We start from the raw sequence: 20,495 nt of genomic DNA on the forward strand, positions 1-20,495 counted from the left end.
ACTCTGATTCAAATCTCTTGATACTTTGATTCAAATCTCATAGTACTCTGATTCAAATCTCTTAAACTACCCACTTCTGTACTCCGTTTCAAGTCTGTCCCATTCTGATTCAAATCTTTTCAACGGCCCACTCTAATACTCTGATTCAAATCTCTTTTTATGCCCACTCTGGTACCCAGATTCTAATCTCTTCAACGGCCCACTCTGGTACACTGATTCAAGTCTCTTGGTACTCCGATTCAAATCTCTTCTACTTGCCACTCTGGTTCTCTTATTCAATTCTCTTCAACTGTCCACTCTAGCATGTTGATTATATTCTGTTCAACTGCCCCTGATAAAAATCTCTTCAACTGCCTACTCCGGTACTCTGATTCTAATCTCCTAAACAACCCACTCTGGTACTCGGATTAAAATCTCTTCAACTACCCACTCAGGTACTCTGATTCATATCTTTTGGTACTCTGATACAAATTTCGTAAACTGCCCACTTTGGTACTTTGATTCAATTATCTTCAACTACCCACTCTGGTAGTCAGATTCAAATCTCTTCACCTTCCCACTCCGGTACTCTGATTCAAATCTGCCCACTCTGGTACTCTAAATCAAATCTCTTAGTTCCCTTATTCAAATCTTTTCAACAGCCCACTCTAGTACACTGATTCAAATCTCTTCAACCTCCCACTCTGGTACTCTGATTCAAATCTCAAATCTCTTCAAATGCTCACTCTGGTAGTCGGATTCAAATCACTTCAATTCTTCAACCGCCTACTCTGGGACTCTGATTCAAATCTCTTCAATAGCTCACTTTGATACTCTGATTCAAATCTCTTCAACTGCCCACTCTGGTACTTTGATTCAAATCTCTTGGTACTCAGATTCAAATCTCTTCAACTCCCCACTTTGGTACTCTGAATCAAATATCTTGGTACTCTAATTCAATTCTCTTCAAATGCCCCCTCTAGTACTCTGATTAAAATCTCTTCAACTGCCCACTCTATTACTCCGATTCAAATCTCTGGGTGCTCTGATTCAAATCTCTTCTCGAACTCTTCTTCAAATCTTCTGGTACTCTGATTCAAATCTCTTCAACTGCTTACTTTGGTACTCTGATTCAAATCTCTGAGTACTCTGATTCAAATCTCTTCAACAAACCACATCTGTACTTCGATTCAAATCTTTTCAACTGCCCATTCTGATTCACATCTCTTCAACTGCCCACTCTGGTACTCTGATTCAAATCTCTTCAATTGCCCACTCTGGTACTCTGATTCAAATTTCTTGGTTCTCCAATTCAAATCTCTTCTACTTACCACTCTGGTTCTCTGATTCAATTCTCTTCAACTGTCCACTCTAGCACGTCGATTCAATTTTTTCAACTGCCTCTGATTCAAATCTCTTCAACTGGCTGCTCTGGTACTCTGATTGTAATCTCTTCAACAGCTGACTCTCGTACTCGGATTCAAATCTTATCAACTACCCACTCTGGTACTTTGATTCAAATCTTTTGGTACCCTAATACAAATTTCTTCAACTGCCCACATTGGTGCTCTGATTCAAATCTCTTCAAATGCCCACTATGGTACTCTAATGCAAATCTCATCAACTTCCCACTCTGGTACTCTGATTCTAGTCTCTTCAACTACCTCCGATTCAACTGCCCTCTTTGGAACTCTGATTTAAATCTCTTCAATTGCCCACTCTGGTGCGCTGATTCAAATCACTTCCACCGCCTCTGAATCAAATCTCTTCAACTGCCCACTCTGGTACACTTATTCAAATCTCTTGACACTCTGATTCAAATCTGTCCAACTGCCCACTCTGATACTCTGATTCATATCGCTTCAACCGCCCACTCTGGTGCTCTGATTCAAATCTCAAATCTCTTTAGCTGATCACTCCTGTAATCGGATTCAAATCTCTTCAACTCCCAACTGGCTTCTCTGGTACTCTTCTTCCAATCTCTTCAACTCCGCACTCTGGTACTCTGATTCAAATCTCCTCAACTGCCTATTCTGGTACTTTGATTCAAATCACTTGCTACTCTGATTCAAATCTCATCAACTGCCCACTCTGGGACTCTGATTCAAGTCCCTTGGTACTCTAATTCAATACTCAAATGCCCCCTCTGGTACTCTGATTAAAATCTCTTCTACTGCCCGCTCTGGTACTCTGATTCAAATCTCGTCAACTACCCACTCTGGTAGTCTAATTCATATCTCTTCAACTGCCCACTCTGGTACTCGGATTCAAATCTCTTCAACGGCCCACTCTGGTACTCTGATTCAAATCTCTATCTACTCTGATACAAATCTCTTCAACTGGATACTCAGATACTCTTATTCAAATCTCTTCACTCAGAATCAAATCTCTTCAACCGCCTGTGATTCAAATCTCGTCAATACCGATTCAAATCTTTTCAGTTACCCATTTTGGTACACTGATTCAAATCTCTTCTACTTCCTATTGTGGCACTCTGATTCAAATATCTTCAACTGCCCACTCAGGTACTCCGATTCAAATCTCTTGATACTCTGATTCAAATCACTTGGTACTCTGATACAAATCTCTTCAACTACCACCTCTGGTACTCTGATTCAAATCTCCTGAACAGCCCACTCTGGTACTCTGACTCAAATCTCTTCAACTGCCTCTAATTCAAATCCCTTCAATGGTCCACTCCAGTACTCTGATTCAAATCTGTTCAACTGCCCACTTTGGTACGCTGATTCCAATCTCTAGAAACTCTTATTCAAATCTCTGCATCTGCCCACTCTGGTACACTGATTCAAATCACTTCAATTGCTGACTCTAGTACTCTGATTCAAATCTCTTCAACTGCCCATTATGCTAGTCTGATTCAAATATTTTCAACTGCCAACTCCGGTACTCTGATTCAAATCTCTTGATACTCTGACTAAAATATCTTACACTCCTCACTCAGATACTCCGATTCAATTCTCTTCTAATGCCCACTCTGGTACACTGTCTCAAATCTCTTCAACTTCCCACTCTGGTACTCTGATTCAAACCTCTTCAACTTCCCACTCTGGTACTCTGATTCAAATCTTTTGGTACCCAGATTCAAATCTCTTCAACTGCCCACTCAGGTACACTGATTCAAATCTCTTTAACCGCCCACTCTGGTACTCTAATTTAATTCTCAACTCTCTTCAACTGCTCACTCCAGTAATCGGATTCAAACCTCTTCAACGCTTCGACTGCCTACTCTGGTGCTCTGATTCGAATCTCTTCAACTGCTCACTTTGCTACTTTGATTCAAATCTCTTCAACTGCCGACTCTGGTACTTTGATTCAAAACTCTTGGTACTCTGATACAAATCTCTTCAACTGCACACTTTGGTACTCTGAATCCAATCTCTTGGTGCTCTAATTCAATTCTCTACAACTGCCCCTTCTAGTACTCTGATTAAAATCTCTTCAGCAGCCCACTCTAGCACTCTGATTCGAATCGCCTGCTAATATGATCCAATTCTCTTCTGGAACTCTGATTCAAATCGCTTGGTACTCTGATGCAAATCTCTTCAACTGCCCACTTTGGTACTCTAATTCTAATCTCAGAGTACTTTGATTCAAATCTCTTCAACAACCCACTCTGGTACTCCGATTCAAATCTTTTCAACTGCCCATTCTGATTCAAATCTCATCAACTGCCCACTCTGGTATTCTGATTCAAATCTGTTCAATCGCCCACTCTGGTACTCAGATTCTAATCTCTTAAACTGCCCACTATGGCACTCTGATTCAAATCTCTTGGTATTCCGATTTCAATCCCTTCTACTTGCCACTCAGGTTCTCTGATTCAAATATCTTCAACTGCCTACTCTAGAATGTTGATTCAATTCTCTTCAACTGCTTCTGATTCAAATCTCTTCAACTGCCTACACTGGTACTGTGATTCTAATATCTTCAACAGCCCACTCTGGTACTCGGATTCTAATCTCTTAAATACCCACTATGGTACTCTAATTCAAATTTGTTGGTACTTGCATTATCATTTCTTCAACTGCCCTCTCAGGTACTCTGATTCAAATCTCTTCAACTACCCACTCTGGTCCTCTGATGCAAATTACCTAAACGTCCCACTCTGATACTTTGATTCTATTCTCTTCAACTGCCTCTGATTAAAATCTCTTCAACTGCCCACTCTGGTACACTGATTCCAATCTCTTTGTACTCTTATTCAAATCTCTTCAATTGCCCACTCTGGTACTCTGATTCAAATCTCTTCAACTGCCTACTCTGGTACACCGATTCAAATCACTTCATCTGTCGACTCTAGTACTCAGAGTCAAATCTCTTCAACTGCCCACTCTGGTAATTGGATTTAAATCTCTTCGTACTCCGATTAAAATATCTTACACTCCCCACTCAGATACTCTAATTCAATTCTCTTCTAATGCCTACTTTGGTACTCTGACTCTAATCTCTTCAACTTCCCACTCTGGTACTCTGATTCAAACTTCTTCAACATCCCACTCTGGTACTCTGATTCAAATCTCTTGGTTCCCAGATTCAAGTATCTTCAACTGCCCACTCAGGTACACTGATTCAAATCTCTTCAACCGCCCACTCAGGTACTCTTATTCACATCTCAAATCTCTTCAACTGCTCACTCTAGTAATCGGATACAAATCTCTTCAACTCTTCGACTGCCTACTCTAGTACTTTGATTCAAATCTCTTCAACTGCTCACTTTACTACTCTGATTCAATTCTCTTCAACTGCCCACACTAGTACTTTGATTCAAATCTCTTCAACTGCACACTCTGGTACTCTGAATCCAATCTCTTGGTACTCTAATTCAATTCTCTGCAAACAACCCCTCCGGTACTCTGATTAAATCTCTTCAACTACCCACTCTAGCACTCTGATTCAAATCTCCTGTAACTCTGATTCAATTCTCTTCTAGAACTCATATTCATATCTCCTGGTACTCTGATTCAAATCTCTTCAACTACCCACTCTTGTACTCTGATTCAAATCTCTTCAACTGCCCACTCGAGTACTCTGATTCAATCCTCTTCAACTGCCTCTGATTCAAATTTCTTCAACTGGCCACTCTAGTACTCTGATTCAATTCTCTTCAATTGCCTTTGATTCAAATCTCTTCAACTGCCTACTCTGATACTCTGATTCATATTTCCTCAACTGCCCTCTCGGGTACTCTGATTCTAAACTCTTCAACTACCCACTTTGGTACTCAGATTCAAATATCTTCCATAGCCCACTACTCTGAATCAAAGCTCTTCGACTGCCCACTCAGGTACTCTGATTCAAATTTCTTCAACTGCCCACTCTGGTACTCTGATTCAAATCTCGTCAACTGCCCACTTCGGTAGTCTAATTCATATCTCTTCAACTGCCTACTCTGGTACTCGGATTCAATACTCTTCAACGGCCCACTCTGATACTCTGATTCAAATCTCTAGCTACTCTGATACAAATCTCTTCAACAGCCTACACGGGTACTCCTATTCAAATCTCTTCACACTGAATTAAATCTCTTCAACCGCCTGTGATTCAAATCTCTTCAATTGTCCACTTTGGTACACTGATTCAAATCTCTTCTACTTCCCACTCTGGCACTCTGATTCAAATGTCTTAGAATTCCGACTCTAGTACTCCGATTCAAATCAGTTCAACTACCACTTATTCAAATCTCTTCAACTGCCCACTGTGGCACTCTGATTCAAATCTCTTCAACTGCCCACTCAGGTACTCTGGTTCAAATCGCTTGATACTGAAATCACGAGGTACTCTGATTCAAATCTCGTCAACTGCCACCTCTGGTACTCTGATTCAAATCTCTTCAACTGCCCACTCTTGTACTCTAACTCAAATATCTTCAATTGCCTCGAATTCAAATCCCTTCAATGGCCCACTTTAGTACTCTGATTCGAATCTATTCAACTGCACATTCTATTACACTGATTGCAATCTCTTGGTACTCTTATTAAAATCTCTTCAACTGCCCACTCTGGTACTCTGATTCAAATCTCTTCAACTGCCTACTCTGGTACACTGATTCAAATCACTTCAACTGTCGGTTCTAGTACTCTGATTCAAATCTCTTCTACTGCCCACTCTGGTAGTCTGATTCAAATCTTTTCAACTGTCCACTCTTGTACTCTGATTCAAATATCTTGGCTCTCTGATTAAAATATCTTACACTCCCCACTCAGATACTCTGATTCAATTCTCTTCTAATGCCCACTCTGGTACTCTGACTCAAATCTCTTCAACTTCCCACTCTGGTACTCTGATTCAAATCTCTTCACCTTCCCACTTTGGTACTCTGATTCAAATCTCTTGGTACCCAGATTCAAGTCTCTTCAACTGCCCACTCAGGTACACTGATTCAAATCTCTTCAACTGTCCACTCTAGTACTCTGATTCAAATCCCAAATCTCTTCAACTGCTCACTCTAGTAATCGGATTCAAACCTCTTCAACTCTTCGACTGCCTACTCTGGTACTCTGATTCGAATCTCTTCAACTGCTCACTTTGCTACTTTGATTGAAATCACTTCATCTGCGGACTCTGGTACTTTGATTCAAATCTCTTGGTACTCTGATACAAATCTCTTCAACTGCACACTTTGGTACTCTGAATCCAATCTCTGGGTACTCTAATTCAATTCTCTGCAAACGCCCCCTCTAGTACTCTGATAAAAATCTCTTCAACTGCCTGCTCTAGCACTCTGATTCAAATCTTCTGTTACTCTGATTCAATTCTCTTCTAGAAATCTGATTCAATTCCCTTGGCACTCTGATTCAAATCTCTTCAACTACCCACTTTGGTATTCTGATTCAAATCTCAGAGTACTTTGATTCAAGTCCCTTCAACAACCCACTCTGGTACTGCGATTCAAATCTTTTCAACTGCCCATTCTGATTCAAATCTCTTCAACTGCCCACTCTGGTATTCTGATTCAAATCTCTTCAATTGCCCACTCCGGTACTCAGATTCTAATCACTTAAAATGCCCCCTCTGGTACTCTGATTCAAATCTCTTGGTACTCCGATTCAAATCTTTTCTGCTTGCCACTCTGATTTTCTGATTAAAATCTCTTCAACTGTCTATTCTAGCACGTTGATTCAATTCTGTTCAACTGCCTCTGATTCAAATTTCTTCAACTGCCTACACTGATACTCTAATTTTAATCGCTTCAACCGCCCACTCTGGTACTCGGATTCAAATCTCTTCAACTACCCACTCTGGTACTCTGCTTCAAATTTGTTGGTACTCTGATTATCATTTCTCCAACTGCCTTCTCTGGTACTCTTATTCAAATCTCTTCAACTACCCACTTTGGTCCTCTGATGCAAATCTCATAAACTTCCCACTCTGGTACTCCGATTCTAATCTATTCAACTGCCTCTAATTAAAATCTCTTCAACCGCCCAATCTGGTACTCTGATTCAAATCTCATCAGCCGCCCACTCTGGTACGCTGATTCAAATCTCTTCAACTTCCCACTCTGGTACTCAGATTCAAATCTCTTCAACTGTCCACTCTGGTACTCTGATTCAATTTATTTGGTACACAGATTCAAATGTCTTCAACTTCCCACACTGGTGCTCAGATTCAAATGTCTTCAACTGCCCACACTGATGCTCCGATTCAAATCTCTTCAACTGCCGACTCTGGTACTCTGATTCAAATCTCTTCAACTGCCCGCTGTGGTACTCTGATTCTAATCTCCATGTACATTAAATCTATTCCCATCAAATGCCCCTTTTGAAACTCTGATTGAAATCTGTTCAACTGCCCAGTCTAGTCCTCTTATTCAAATCTCTTCTAGACCTCTGATTCAAATCTAATGGTACTCTTATTTAAATCTCTTCAACTGCTCATTCTGGTACTCTGATTCAAATATCTTACACTGTCCACTCTGGTACTCTGAATCAAATCTCTTCAATTGCCCACTCAGGTACTCTGATTCAAATCTCCTCAATTGCCCACTCTTGTACTCAGGCTCTAATCTCTTCTGCTGCCCACTCTGATAGTCTGATTCAAATCGCTTGGTAGTCCGATTCAAATCTCTTCAACTTGCCACTCTGGTTCTTTGATTCAATTCTTTTCAACTGTCCACTCTAGCACGTTGATTCAATTCTCTTCAACTGCTTCTGATTCAAATCTCTTAAACTTCCTACTCTGATACTCTAATTCTAATCTCTTCAACAGCCCACTCTAGTACACGGATTCATATCTCTTCAACTACCCACTCTTGTTTTCTGATTCAAATCTTTTACTACTCTTATACAAATTTTTTCAACTGCCCACTTTGGTACTCTGATTCAAATCTCTTCAACTGCCCAGTATAGTACTCTGATGCAAATCTCATCGACTTCCCACTCTGGTACTCTAATTTTAATCTCTTTAACTGCCTCTGATTCAACTTCCCTCTCTGGTACTCCGATTCAAATCTCTTCAACTGCCCACTCTGGTGTGCTGATTCAAATCTCTTCAACCGTCTCTGATTCAAATCTCTTCAACTGCCCATTCTGGTACTCTCAGTCAAATCTCGTGATACTCTGATTCTAATATGTTCAACAGCCCACTCTGGTACTCTGATTCAAATCTCTTCAACCGCCCACTCTGGTTCTTTGATTCAAATCTCAAATCTCTTCAACTGCTCTCTGCTGTAATTAGATTCAAATCTCTTCAACTGTCACACTGCCTACTCCGGTACTCTGATTCAAAACTCTTCAATTGCCTTCTTTGATATTCTGAATCAATTCCTTTCAACTGGCCATTCTGGTATTCTGATTGAAATCACTTGGTACTCTGATTCAAATCTTTTCAACTCCCCACTCTGATACTCAGATTCAAGTCTCTTGTTACTCTAATTCAATTCTCTTAAAATGCCCCCTTTGCTACTCTGATTAAAATCTCTTCAACTGCCCTCTCTAATACACTGATTCAAAACTTCTGGTACTCTTATTCAAAACTTTTCTAGAAATCAGATTCAAATCACTTGGTACTCTGATTAAAATCTACTCAACTGCCCACTCCGGTACTCTGATTCAAATCTTAAGGTACTCTGATTCAAATTTTAAGGTACTCTTTTTCAAATCTCTTCAACAGCCCACTCTGGTACTCTGATTCAAATCTATTCAACTGCCCACTCTGGTGCTCTAATTCAAATCTCAAGTCTCTTCAAAAGCCCACTCCGGTTCTCAGATTCAAATATCTTCAACTCTTCCAATTCCCACTCTGGTACTCTGAGTAAAATCTTTTCAACTGCCCATTCTGGTAGTCTGATTAAAATCTCTTGATATTGTGATTCAAATCACTTGGTACTCTGATTTAAATCTCATCATCTGCCCACTCTAGTACTCTGATTCAAATCTCTTCATCTTCCCACTCTTGTACTCTGACTCACATCTCTTCAACTGCCACTAATTCAAATCCCTTCAACTGCCCACTCTAGTACTACGATTCAAATCTCTTCAACTGCTAGCTCTGATACTCCGATTCAAATCTCGTGGTACTCTGATTCAAATCAGTTCAACTGCCCACTCTATTTCTCTAATTCAAATCTCTTCAACTGCCAACTCTGGTACTCCGATTCAAATCTCTTGGTACACTAATTCCATTCTCTTCAAATGCCCCCTCTGGAACCTTGATTAAAATCTCTTCAACTTTCCAGTCTAGTGCTCTGATTCAATTCTTCTGATACTTCGATCCAAATTCTTTTGGAACTCTGATTCAAATCTAATGGTACTTTTATTCAAATCTCTTTAACTGCTCCCTCTGGTACTCTGATTCAAATCTCTGGGTACTCTGATTCAAATCACTTCAACTACCCACTCTGGTACTCTGATTAAAATCGCTTCAACTGCCCACTCCAATTAAAATCTCTTCAACAGCCCACTCAGATACTCTGATTCAAATTTCTTCAACTTCCCACTCCGGTACTCTGATTCAAATCTCCTTAACTGCCGACTCTGGTACTCTGATTCAAATCTCTTCAACTGCTTGCTCTGGTACTCTCATTCAAATCTCTTGCTACACTAATTCTATTCTCTGCAAATGCCCCCTCTGGAACTATGATTAAAATCTCCTCAACTGCGCATTCTAGTTCTCAGATTCAATTCTCCTAGTACTCTGATTCAAATCTCTTCTGGAACTCTTATTCAAATCTAATGGTACTCTTAATCAAATCTGATCAACTGCTCACTCTGGTACTCTGATTCAAATCTCTGGGTACTATGATTCAAATCTCTTCAACTACCCACTCTGGTACTCAGATTCAAATCTCTTCAATGGCCCACTTCGATTAAAATCTCTTCAGTAGCCCACTCTGGTACTCTGATTCAAATCTTTTCAACTGTCCACTCTGGTACTCTGATTATAAACTCTTCAACCACCCACTCTGGTACTCTGATTCAAATCTCTTGATACTCAGATTCAAATCTCCTCAACTACCCACTCTGGTATTCTGGTTCAAATCTTTTCAACTGCTTACTGTAGTACTCTGATTCAATTCTCTTCAACTGCCTCTAATTCAAATCTCTTCAACTGCCTACTCTGTTACTCTGATTCATATCTCTTCAAATGCCCAATCGAGTACTCCGATTCTAATCTCTTCAACTGCCCACTCTGGTACTCAGATTCAAATAACTTCAGCGGCCCACTGCTCTGCTTCAAATCTCTTCGACTGCCCACTCTGGTACTCTGATTCAAATTTCTTCAACATCCCACTTTGGTACTCTGATTCAAATCACTTGGTTCCCAGATTTAAGTATCTTCAACTGCCCACTCAGGTACACTGATTCAAATCTCTTCAACCGCCCACTCAGGTACTCTGATTCACATCTCAAATCTCTTCAACTGCTCACTCTAGTAATCGGATACAAATCTCTTCAACTCTTCGACTGCCTACTCTAGTACTTTGATTCAAATCTCTTCAACTGCTCACTTTACTACTCTGATTCAATTCTCTTCAACTGCCCACACTAGTACTTTGATTCAAATCGCTTCAACTGCACAGTCTGGTACTCTGAATCCAATCTTTTGGTACTCTAATTCAATTCTCTGCAAACAACCCCTCCGGTACTCTGATTAAATCTCTTCAACTACCCACTCTAGCACTCTGATTCAAATCTCCTGTAACTCTGATTCAATTCTCTTCTAGAACTCATATTCATATCTCCTGGTACTCTGATTCAAATCTCTTCAACTACCCACTCTTGTACTCTGATTCAAATCTCTTCAACTGCCCACTCGAGCACTCTGATTCAATCCTCTTCAACTGCCTCTGATTCAAATTTCTTCAACTGGCCACTCTAGTACTCTGATTCAATTCTCTTTAATTGCCTCTGATTCAAATCTCTTCAACTGCCTACTCTGATACTCTGATTCATATTTCCTCAACTGCCCTCTCGGGTACTCTGATTCTAATCTCTTCAACTACCCACTTTGGTACTCAGATTCAAATATCTTCCATAGCCCACTACTCTGAATCAAAGCTCTTCGACTGCCCACTCTTGTACTCTGATTCAAATTTCTTCAACTGCCCACTCTGGTATTCTGATTCAAATCTCGTCAACTGCCCACTTCGGTAGTCTAATTCATATCTCTTCAACTGCCCACTCTGGTACACGGATTCAATACTCTTCAACGGCCCACTCTGATACTCTGATTCAAATCTCTAGCTACTCTGATACAAAACTCTTCAACGGCCTACACGGGTACTCCTATTCAAATCTCTTCACACTGAATTAAATCTCTTCAACCGCCTGTGATTCAAATCTCTTCAATTGTCCACTTTGGTACACTGATTCAAATCTCTTCTAGTTCCCACTCTGGCACTCTGATTCAATTGTCTTCAACTTCCGACTCTAGTACTCCGATTCAAATCAGTTCAACTACCACTTATTCAAATCTCTTCAACTGCCCACTGTGGCACTCTGATTCAAATCTCTTCAACTGCCCACTCAGGTACTCTGGTTCAAATCGCTTGATACTGAAATCACGTGGTACTCTGATTCAAATCTCGTCAACTGCCACCTCTGGTACTCTGATTCAAATCTCTTCAACTGCCCACTCTTGTACTCTAACTCAAATATCTTCAATTGCCTCGAATTCAAATCCCTTCAATGGCCCACTTTAGTACTCTGATTCGAATCTATTCAACTGCACATTCTATTACACTGATTGCAATCTCTTGGTACTCTTATTAAAATCTCTTCAACTGCCCACTCTGGTACTCTGATTCAAATCTCTTCAACTGCCTACTCTGGTACACTCATTCAAATCACTTCAACTGTCGGTTCTAGTACTCTGATTCAAATCTCTTCTACTGCCCACTCTGGTAGTCTGATTCAAATCTTTTCAACTGCCCACTCTTGTACTCTGATTCAAATATCTTGGCTCTCTGATTAAAATATCTTACACTCCCCACTCAGATACTCTGATTCAATTCTCTTCTAATGCCCACTCTGGTACTCTGACTCAAATCTCTTCAACTTCCCACTCTGGTACTCTGATTCAAATCTCTTCACCTTCCCACTTTGGTACTCTGATTCAAATCTCTTGGTACCCAGATTCAAATCTCTTCAACTGCCCACTTAGGTACACTGATTCAAATCTCTTCAACTGTCCACTCTAGTACTCTGATTCCAATCCCAAATCTCTTCAACTGCTCACTCTAGTAATCGGATTCAAACCTCTTCAACTCTTTGACTGCCTACTCTGGTACTCTGATTCGAATCTCTTCAACTGCTCACTTTGCTACTTTTATTGAAATCACTTCATCTATGGACTCTGGTACTTTGATTCAAATCTCTTGGTGCTCTGATACAAATCTCTTCAACTGCACACTTTGGTACTCTGAATCCAATCTCTGGGTGCTCTAATTCAATTCTCTGCAAACGCCCCCTCTAGTACTCTTATTAAAATCTCTTCAACTGCCTGCTCTAGCACTCTGATTCAAATCTTCTGTTACTCTGATTCAATTCTCTTCTAGAAATCTGATTCAATTCCCTTGGCACTCTGATTCAAATCTCTTCAACTACCCACTTTGGTATTCTGATTCAAATCTCAGAGTACTTTGATTCAAGTCCCTTCAACAACCCACTCTGGTACTGCGATTCAAATCTTTTCAACTGCCCATTCTGATTCAAATCTCTTCAACTGCCCACTCTGGTATTCTGATTCAAATCTCTTCAATTGCCCACTCCGGTACTCAGATTCTAATCTCTTAAAATGCCCCCTCTGGTACTCTGATTCAAATCACTTGGTACTCCGATTCAAATCTTTTCTGCTTGCCACTCTGATTCTCTGATTAAAATCTCTTCAACTGTCTATTCTAGCACGTTGATTCAATTCTGTTCATTTGCCTCTGATTCAAATTTCTTCAACTGCCTACATTGGTACTCTAATTCTAATCTCTTCAACCGCCCACTCTGGTACTCGGATTCAAATCTCTTCAACTACCCACTCTGGTACTCTGATTCAAATTTGTTGGTACTCTGATTATCATTTCTCCAACTGCCTTCTCTGATACTCTTATTCAAATCTCTTCAACTACCCACTCTGGTCCTCTGATGCAAATTGCATAAACTTCCCACTCTGGTACTCCGATTCTAATCTATTCAACTGCCTCTGATTAAAATCTCTTCAACCGCCCAATCTGGTACTCTGATTCAAATCTCATCAGCCGCCCACTCTGGTACTCTGATTCAAATCTCTTCAACTTCCCACTCTGGTACTCAGATTCAAATCTCTTCAACTGCCCACTCTGGTACTCTGATTCAGTTTATTTGGTACACAGATTCAAATGTCTTCAACTGCCCACACTGGTGCTCAGATTCAAATGTCTTCAACTGCCCACATTGATGCTCCGATTCAAATCTCTTCAACCTCTCACTCTTGTAATCGGATTCACATCTCTTCATTTTTTCAACTGCCTACTCAGGTACTCTGATTCAAATTTCTTCAACTTCCAATTCCGCTACTCTGGTTCAAATCTCTTCAACTGCCGACTCTGGTACTCTGATTCAAATCTCTTCAACTGCCCGCTGTGGTACTCTGATTCGAATCTCCATGTACATTAAGTCTATTCTCATCAAATGCCCCCTCTGAAACTCTGATTGAAATCTGTTCAACTGCCCAGTCTAGTCCTCTTATTCAAATCTCTTCTAGACCTCTGATTCAAATCTAATGGTACTCTTATTTAAATCTCTTCAACTGCTCATTCTGGTACTCTGATTCAAATCTCTGGTACTCTGATTCAAATATCTTACACTGTCCACTCTGGTACTCTGAATCAAATCTCTTCAATTGCCTACTCTGGTACTCTGATTCAAATCTCCTCAATTGCCCACTCTTGTACTCAGACTCTAATCTCTTCTGCTGCCCACTCTGATAGTCTGATTCAAATCGCTTGGTAGTCCGATTCAAATCTCTTCAACTTGCCACTCTGGTTTTTTGATTCAATTCTTTTCAACTGTCCACTCTAGCACGTTGATTCAATTCTCTTCAACTGCCTCTGATTCAAATCTCTTAAACTTTCTACTCTGATACTCTAATTCTAATCTCTTCAACAGCCCACTCTGGTACACGGATTCAAATCTCTTCAACTGCCCACTCTTGTATTCTGATTCAAATCTTTTACTACTCTTATACAAAGTTTTTCAACTGCCCACTTTGGTACTCTGATTCAAATCTCTTCAACTGCCCACTATAGTACTCTGATGCAAATCTCATCGACTTCCCACTCCGGTACTCTAATTTTAATCTCTTTAACTGCCTCTGATTCAACTGCCCTCTCTGGTACTCCGATTCAAATCTCTTCAACTGCCCACTCTGGTGTGCTGATTCAAATCTCTTCAACTGCCCATTCTGGTACTCTCAGTCAAATCTCGTGATACTCTGATTCTAATATGTTCAACTGCCCACTCTGGTACTCTGATTCAAATCTCTTCAACCGCCCACTCTGGTTCTTTGATTCAAATCTCAAATCTCTTCAACTGCTCTCTGTTGTAATCAGATTCAAAACTCTTCAACTCTCACACTGCCTACTCCGGTACTCTGATTCAAAACTCTTCAATTGCCGACTTCGATATTCTGAATCAATTCTTTTCAACTGGCCATTCTGGTATTCTGATTGAAATCACTTGGTACTCTGATTCAAATCTTTTCAACTCCCCACTCTGGTACTCAGATTCAAGTCTCTTGTTACTCTAATTCAATTCTCTTAAAATGCCCCCTTTGCTACTCTGATTAAAATCTCTTCAACTGCCCGCTCTAATACACTGATTCAAAAGTTCTGGTACTCTTATTCAAAACTCTTCTAGAAATCAGATTCAAATCACTTGATACTCTGATTAAAATCTCCTCAACTGCCCACTCTGGTACTTTGATTCAAATCTTAAGGTACTCTGATTCAAATCTTAAGGTACTCTTTTTCAAATCTCTTCAACAGCCCACTCTAGTACTCTGATTCAAATCTATTCAACTGCCCACTCTGTTGCTCTAATTCAAATCTCAAGTCTCTTCAAAAGCCCACTCCGGTTCTCAGATTCAAATATCTTCAACTCTTCCAATTCCCACTCTGGTACTCTGAGTAAAATCTTTTCAACTGCCCATTCTGGTAGTCTGATTAAAATCTCTTGATAATCTGATTCAAATCACTTGGTACTCTGATTAAAATCTCATCATCTGCCCACTATAGTACTTTGATTCAAATCTCTTCATCTTCCCACTCTTGTACTCTGACTCACATCCCTTCAACTGCCACTAATTCAAATCCCTTCAACTGCCCACTCTAGTACTACGATTCAAATCTCTTCAACTGCTAGCTCTGATACTCCGATTCAAATCTCGTGGTACTCTGATTCAAATCAGTTCAACTGCCCACTCTATTTCTCTAATTCAAATCTCTTCAACTGCCAACTCTGGTACTCCGATTCAAATCTCTTGGTACACTAATTCCATTCTCTTCAAATGCCCCCTCTGGAACCCTAATTAAAATCTCTTCAACTTTCCACTCTAGTGCTCTGATTCAATTCTTCTGATACTTCGATCCAAATTCTTTTGGAACTCTGATTCAAATCTAATGGTACTTTTATTCAAATCTCTTTAACTGCTCACTCTGGTACTCTGATTCAAATCTCTGGGTACTCTGATTCAAATCACTTCAACTACCCACTCTGGTACTCTGATTAAAATCGCTTCAATTGCCCACTCCAATTAAAATCTCTTCAACAGCCCACTCAGATACTCTGATTCAAATTTCTTCAACTTCCCACTCCGGTACTCTAATTCAAATCTCCTTAACTGCTGACTCTGGTACTTTGATTCAAATCTCTTCAACTGCTTACTCTGGTACTCTGATTCAAATCTCTTGCTACCCTAATTCAATTCTCTGCAAATGCCCCCTCTGGAACTATGATTAAAATCTCTTCAACTGTGCATTCTAGTTCTCAGATTCAATTCTCCTGGTACTCTGATTCAAATCTCTTCTGGAACTCTTATTCAAATCTAATGGTACTCTTAATCAAATCTGATCAACTGCTCACTTTGGTACTCTGATTCAAATCTCTGGGTACTATGACTCAAATCTCTTCAACTACCCACTCTGGTACTCAGATTCAAATCTCTTCAATAGCCTACTTCGATTAAAATCTCTTCAGTAGCCCACTCTGGTACTCTGATTCAAATCTTTTCAACTGTCCACTCTGGTACTCTGATTATAAACTCTTCAACCACCCACTCTGGTACTCTGATTCAAATCTCTTGATACTCAGATTCAAATCTCCTCAACTACCCACTCTGGTTTTCTGGTTCAAATCTTTTCAACTGCTTACTCTAGTACTCTGATTCAATTCTCTTCAACTGCCTCTGATTCAAATCTCTTCAACTGCCTACTCTGTTACTCTGATTCATATCTCTTCAAATGCCCAATCGGGTACTCCGATTCTAATCTCTTCAACTGCCCACTCTGGTACCCAGATCCAAATAACTTCAGCGGCCCACTGCTCTGATTCAAATCTCTTCGACTGCCCACTCTGGTACTCTGATTCAAATTTCTTCAACAGCCCACTCTGGTACTCTGATTCAAATCTCGTCAACTGCCCACTCTGATACTCTAATTCATATCTCTGCAACTGCCCACTCTGGTACTCTGATTCCAATCACTTGGTACTCTTATTCAAATCTCATCAACTGCCCACTCTGGTACTCTGATTCAAATCTCTTCTACTGCCTACTCTAGATCTCTGACTCAAATCTTTTCAACTGTCGACTCTAGTACTCTGATTCAATTCTCTTCAACTGCCCACTCTAGTAATCAGATTCAAATCTCTTCAACTCCCAATCTGGTACTCTTATTCCAATTTTCTTAGTACTTTAGTTTAAATATCTTACACTCCGCACTCCGATACTCTGAGTCCATTCTCTTCAACTGCCCACTTTGGTACGCTGACTCAAATCTGTTCAACTTCCCACTCCGGTACTGCGATTCAAATCTCTTCAACTGCCCACTCTGGTACTCTGATTCAAATCGCTTGGTACCCATATTCAAATCTCTTCAACTGCCCATTGAGGGACACCGACCCAATTCTCTTCAACCGCCCACTCTGGTACTCTGATTCAAATCTCAAATCTCTTCAACTGCTCACTCTTATAATCGGATTCAAATCTCTTCAGCTCTTCGACTGCTTACTCTGATTGTCTGATTCAAATCTCTTACACTACTCACTTTGCTACTCTGATTCAAATCGCTTCAACTGCACACCCTGGTAGTTTGATTCAAATCTCTTGGTACTCTGATTAAAATCTCTTCAACAGCACACTCTAGTGCTCTGAATCCAATTTCCTGGCACTCTAATTCCATTCTCTGCAAATGCCCCCTCAGGTAGTCTGATTAAAATCTCTTCATCTCCGCACTGTGGTACTCTTATTCGAATCTTCTATTACTCTGATTCAATTCTCTTCTGGAACTTTGATTCAAATTTCTTGGTACTCTGATTCAAATCTCTTCAACTGGCCACTTTGGTACTCTGATTCAGATCTTAGGGTACTTTGATTCAAATCTCTTTAACAACCCACTCTGATACTTCGATTCTAATCTCTTCAACAGCCTCTGATTCAACTTTCTTCTCCGGTGCTTTGATTCAAATCTCTTCAACTGCCCACTCTGATACTCTGATTCAAATCTCTTCAACGGCCTCTGATTCAGATCTCTTCAACTTCCCACTCTGGTCCTCTGACTCAAATCTCTTCGACTGCCCACTCTGGTAATCTAATTCAAATCTCTTGATGCTCTGATTCAAATCTCTTCAACTGCCCACTCTGGTAGTCTTATTCATATCTCTTCAACTCCCCATGCTGGGGCCTTGATTTAAATCTCTAATCTCTTCAACTTCCCACTCCTGTAATTGGATTTAAATCTCTTCAACTCTCCAACAGCCTACTCAGGTACTCTGATTCAAAACTCTTCAACTGCCCACTCTGATACTCTAATTCGATTCTCTTCAACTGTCCATTCGGGTACTCTGATTCGAATCACTTGGTACTATGATTCAAATCTCCTCAACTGCCCTCTCTAGCACTCTGATTCAAGTCTCTTAGCACTCTAATTCAATTCTCTTCAAATGCCCCTCTAGTACTCCTATTAAAATCGCTTTAACTGCGCACTCTAGTACACTGATTCAAATCTCTTGGTACTCTGATTCAAATCTCTTTAACAGCCCACTCTGTTACTCTGATTCAATTCTCAAAGTCCAACCCACTCTGGTACTTCGATTCAATTCTCTTCAATGGCCTATTCTGATTCAATTCTCTTCAACTGTGCACTCTGGTACTCTGATTCAAATCTCTTCAACAGCTCACTCTGGTACTAAGATTCTAATCTCTTCGACTGCCCACTCTGGTACTCTGATTCAAATCTCTTGGTACTCTAATTTAAATCTCTTTGACTACCCACTTTAGTTCTGTTATTCAAATCTCTTCAACTGCCCACTCTAGTACTCTGATTCAATTCTCTTCAACTGCCTCTGTTTCATATCTTTTCAATGGCCTACTCTAGTACTCTGAGTCAAATCTCTTCAACAGCCCACCTTGGTACTCTGATTTTAATCTCTTCAACACCCCACTCTGGTACTCTGATTCAATTCTTTTGGTACTCTGATTCAAATCTGTTCAACTGCCCACTCTGGTACTCTGATGCAAATCTCTACAACTGCCCACTCTGATACTCTGATTCTAATCTCTTCAACTGCCCACTCTGGTACTCTGATTCTAATCTCTTCAACGGCCACTGATTCAATAGCCCTCTCTGGTACTCAAATTCAAATCTCTTCAACTGCCCACTCTGGTACTCTGATTTAAATCTCTTCAACTGCCTCCGATTCAAATCTCTTCAACTTCCCACTATGGTACTGTGATTCAAATCTTAAGGTACTCTAATTCTAATATCTTCAACAGCCCACTCTGGTACTCTGATCCGATTCTATTCAACTGCCCACTCTGGTGCTTTGATTCAAATCTCAAGTCTCTTAAACAGCCCACATCGGTTCTTGGATTCAAATATCTTCAACTCTTCCTATTCCCACTCAGGTACTCTGATGGAAATCTCTTCAACTGCCCAATCTAGTTCTTGGATTCAAATCTCTTCAACTACTCACAATGGTACTCTGATTCTATTCTCTTAGTACTCTGATTCAAATCTCTTCAACTGCACGTTCTGGTACCCTGATTCAATTCTCTTGGTACTCTGATTCAAATTTTTTCAACTTCACACTCTGATACTCTGATTCAAATCGCTTCGACTGCCCACTCTGGTACTCTGATTCACATCCCTTCAACTGCCCACTTAGGTACTCTTATTCAAATCTCGTCTACTGCCCAGTCTGGTACTCTGATTTAAATCTCTTGATGCTCTGATTCAAATCTCTTCAACTGGCCACTCTGCTACTCTGACTCAAATCTGTTCAACATCCCACTTTGGTACTCCTATTCAATTCTCTTCAACTGCCCACTTTGGTACTCTGATTCAAATCTCTTGGTACCCTGATTCAAATCTCTTCAATTGCCCATTGAGGTACACTGACTCAATTCTCTACGACCGCCCACTTTGGTACTCTGATTCAAATCTCAAATCTCTTCAACTGCTCAGTCTGGTAATCGGATTCAAATCTCATCAACTCTTCGACTGCTACTCTGGTACTCTGATTGAAATCTCTTCAACTGCTCACTTTGCTACTCTGCTTCAAATCGCTTCAACTGCCCACTTTGGTACTTTGAATCAAATCTCTTGGTACTCTGATTCGAAGCTCTTCAACTGCGCACTCCAGTACTCTGAATCCAATCTCCTGGTATTCTAAATCAATTCTCTGCAAATTCACCCTCTGGTGCTCTGATTAAAATCTCTTCAACTCCCCACTCTAGTACTTTTATTCTAATCTCCTATTACTCTGATTAAATTCGCTTCTGGAATCTGAATCAAATCTCTTGGTACT

Source organism: Amborella trichopoda, chromosome 7 (assembly GCF_054954075.1).
Source record: "Amborella trichopoda isolate Santa Cruz 75 chromosome 7, AtrichopodaSantaCruz75HAP2 v2.0, whole genome shotgun sequence".
NCBI classification, from domain to species: domain Eukaryota; kingdom Viridiplantae; phylum Streptophyta; class Magnoliopsida; order Amborellales; family Amborellaceae; genus Amborella; species Amborella trichopoda.